Source organism: Cryptomeria japonica, chromosome 11 (genome assembly GCF_030272615.1).
Source record: "Cryptomeria japonica chromosome 11, Sugi_1.0, whole genome shotgun sequence".
Lineage (NCBI taxonomy): Eukaryota > Viridiplantae > Streptophyta > Pinopsida > Cupressales > Cupressaceae > Cryptomeria > Cryptomeria japonica.
Window position 1 is genome coordinate 549,896,818 of NC_081415.1, and position 4,309 is coordinate 549,901,126.

A 4,309-nucleotide genomic window follows, 5' to 3' on the forward strand; every position below is an offset into this window, starting at 1 on the left:
TTCTTTGATCAAACCTTTCTTCAACAACTCCTGCAATTGTCTATTCAACTCTTCATTCTCTGTCGGTGTCATCTAGTGTGCAATTTTGTTAGGCAAACTAGCTCTGGGAACTAGGTCCATGAAATGACTGATACTTCTCACAGGTGGCAATCCATCAGGCACATTATCTAAAATGATGTCTTCATATTCTATCAGCAAATATTTTATCTCTTCTAGTTGTTCCTCTTCATGCTATGGGTTCTCTGTCTTCTTAGGGATTAAGGCAAAACACACATTCTCATGTCTCATTCCTTCTAGGAATTTCCTTCCTTCCATCAAACAGATACTAGTATTCATATAGACTTCACTCTTCAGGGGCTCCTCCAAGGGTAAAAGGGTTTGTTTCATCCCATTTTCTATAATAGTGTATATGTTCTTTCTCCCATCATGTATCGCCTATCTATCAAACTGCCAAGGTATACCCAACAAAAGGTGACAAATATCCATAGGCATAATATGACACAAAACTTCATCATATAATTTCAAATTTTCAATTTTACCAAGCATTTATCACTCACTAACAACTTGTGATCATCCTGAATCCATGCTATTTGGTAAGGCTAGGGTGTTTCAGTCTTTCCAACTTTAATTTATTCACCACTTCTTTTGAAACAAGATTATTTGAATTACCACTATCAATAACTACTTTACAAAACTTATCGGATAGCTTACATCTGGTCTTGAACAAATTTCTCCTCTGCAAGGGCTCTTCATCCTCTTCGGTATGGCATATGGCTCTCCTCATCATCTATAGTTCTCCATCTTCCAATTTGTTAGTTGATCCGGTGGGTATTTCTTCTACCAATGCTATTCTTCTAGCGTTCTATGTCTTCTTACATTTAAAAGAACGATGTCCTTCTCCTCCACACTTAAAGAAAATTCCTTTAAACATTCTCTTATCTTGTCTTATGTCATCTTTTCCAAAAATTTCATTCTAGTAACTATCAGGTTCTCTTCTCTGGTAGAAATTTATGTCATCCTTCTAGTATGAACTACCATCTTTGCTTAATTCCTTGTCCTTGTTCTGATCTGTATAGGTTCTTTTTCCTCCAGAAAACCTTCCACCTCTACCTCATTGTCTCTACTCATGTCTTTTGTTCAACTTCTCTTTTGCTTTCAAGACATATTGGTAAGCTTCTTCAACACTCTGCAACTTGATCAAACTAATTTCATCTTGTATAGACATCCATAATCCATTCAAATATCTCACAACTTGTTCAACCTCATCATTGACATGTCTAGATTTGATATTCAAATTGTAGAATGCTTTGGTATACTCCTTCACACTTGATTCTTTCTTCTTCAAGTTTTGTAACTTTCAGAACAAATTTACTTGGTAATCAACTAGCATGAACTTTGATTTCACCTTGGAAACCATCCGCTCCCATGAATTGATATTCTCTTTACGTCTTCTATGTCTATCAACCTATAGATGTTCCCACCAAAGAGATGCATGACCCTTCAATTGAGTACAAACATATTCCACCTTTCTTTCTTTTGCAGTGTTCTCAAAATCAAAGTACTTCTCCATCTCCAAGATCCAGTCCATTAATTCATCTGAATCCAACTTTCCATCGTACTCCAGTGGGGTAAAATGTGGTTTAGTGTTTACCCTACTCAAAACCCTCAAGAACCTCTCTTCATCTGGATTGGTCATTGGTGGGTTTGCTACTTGTTCTTTCAGTGCTTCTTCTTCATCATCTTTGCTTACATCTTCAATATGTCAGCCTCTTCTTTGGATTGTCTCAACGACTTCTAATCGGGCTACAATTCCTCTCAAAATTTCCATCATAGTAGGGTTTGTATTCCCATGCACTCCACCATTCCTATTTCCTCTTTGCGCCATCTCTACACCAATCCTTTGCAGCTGCAGGTCAAGTCCACAATTTGCCACCCCACAACAAAATCTTTATGACAATGCAATCTCTAGAACAAAATCTCTCTCTAATATCACCTGGTGTAGTCACGGTTAGGAGGGACCTCAATGAGGTCTATCAAGACTGTGCAACAAGAGTAAACACAACAAAGGAAAGACAAGATGATGGAGGGAATACATAATTGAATGAATTAGATTATGAAAACTAATTACAAATAATCGCTAACATGTGGGCTACTATATTCGGCTCACTGGAATGTTGCATACATGATTCATTATAGAATTGGTCAACCTCAGACCTCTAAATATTAGGATATATTTTTTATCTTCTCTCTGATGATTTATGATACCTAATCACATTAATTTATATGGTCTAGATGGATCCGATCAGCCCAAGAAGAATCAAACAATGATGAACATGATCAATCGCGCAAAACCACTAGGTCATCCTTCACCAAAGAGATTCCTTTGGAAGATCCAAAGGAATAAGTGCGGATTAAAGGGAAGGTTAGGCACATGCCAAGGAACATTGGAATCATGAAGATAATCATGTTCACAAGCAAAATCCAACCCCACAAGATCTGGTGAGAAAATGCAAGAAAATGTAGATAGAAATGTTGAAACATAAAATAAATTGAAAAGAAATATTTTTGGTTGATGCAAGATTGCCAAGAATAGGGGATTCTCCAGCATCAAGGGATGTGTGATTTAGTAGGGGTGCTAGCATATTGAAAGCAAGATTTGTTGTTAAGATTTGTTGTTGGGACCATGACCATCGAGATTTAATTTGATAAAAAAGTGATTTTGATGTACCTTGTTCATGAAGGCCCGACTACTTGTGTTGATCAGTCTTTTGACTAATGAGATACTCGTTGCTTTTGGAAGAAGATGCGAGTCTATTTTGAGATGGATATGGAATGGAAGAAATGATAGGGTCACATAGTAGACCAACCCCAATGGAATTGGGGGAACCCATTTGACCTATAAGAGGTTCATGAACTTACATAGAGATTTTGGGGTCATGAGGGGGACTGAGAGAAATGATGGGATCTTTAGGTGGACATGGAGGAATAACATACTCATCTTGGGAGAGGACATGAAGGATTATGATAGGAAAATGAAGGGGTACTTTGATCTTGACATGGAAGGGGACCATTGGATAAAGTGGAAAGGGTGTTTGGCTCTTCATTTTGAATAGGATAATTTGAAAAGGTGGAAGAGGCATCATGAATTTTCTTAGGAAGTGGATTAGGAAAGGGAGTTGGAGGGATGCTTAGCTCTTGAGATGGAAGGGGGTAATATTGGAAGAAATGGAAATGTATAAGAGGATCACCATGGGATTCCAGGGAAATAGGATCTTGGTCAACCAATGGATGGGATTGGAGAGTTTTGGTGTCTTGATATTGATTTATGATAGGACTTGTTTCTTTATTCTTTGGATTATCCTCTTGAAATGGAGCCACTTCTAAGGAAGGGATAGGATTTTGCATAGGCATGGGGGATTCTTGGAAGGTGTTTATGTTTTTTTCATGATGGAGAAACATTTTGAATGGGACTCTCTGGAGTGGGTATATTTGGAATTGGAGTGCATGATGGCATAGGATCTCATATTTTTAATTCATTGGAGGAACTTGTATCAATATTGGGATTAGCTTGGATTTCCATAAGAGATGGCCCTTGAGGGTAAACATGAAAAGTGTCATTATTAGGTTCATTGTTTGAAGGAGATGGTATGGATTGTTGTCGAGAACCTTTAGGAGGTGAAGGCATTATGGAAGAGATGTAGGTCACATGTGGAGCTTTGCTAGACATAGGCTCATAATTTTGATCATGCTTGGGAGTATTGCCTTGTTTCCCTTTAGATGAGTTGGTAGGATCTTCAATTTCAATGAGCCATTATCGAGGAGGTTTGAAATCTTATGTTTTAATTCCATGCAATCTGAAGCCTTATCTTTGTTTTATCTATGATACACACAATAGTTACTCAAAAATTTACATCCTTGTGTGGTTGTGTTAGGAAATGTGATAAGAGTGTGGTCAAGAAGCTCTTTCAAGGATGACTCAATAGATTACCCCAAATTTGTAAACTGTCTATCTAACCTGGATATTTGGATGAAAAGTCTTGTTGTCTTGGTGAAGGAGTCATGCGATATTTCTTGAGGTTTGGATTTTGATTTTCAATTACTTTTTGCTCTACCTCATATAGTCATTTAAACATTCTTTGAAGTTTTTCACTCTTGATATCATGAATTTGCCTCTCAAGGGGGGTCATTGAATTGTTTTGTTGGATCAATATGCAAGGACTGAAATGCAAGGAGATTAAAATGATCTAAGGGATAAAAGGACTAAAAGATGGGATGATCAAAATATAGAAGGACTATGGATGGAACCAAA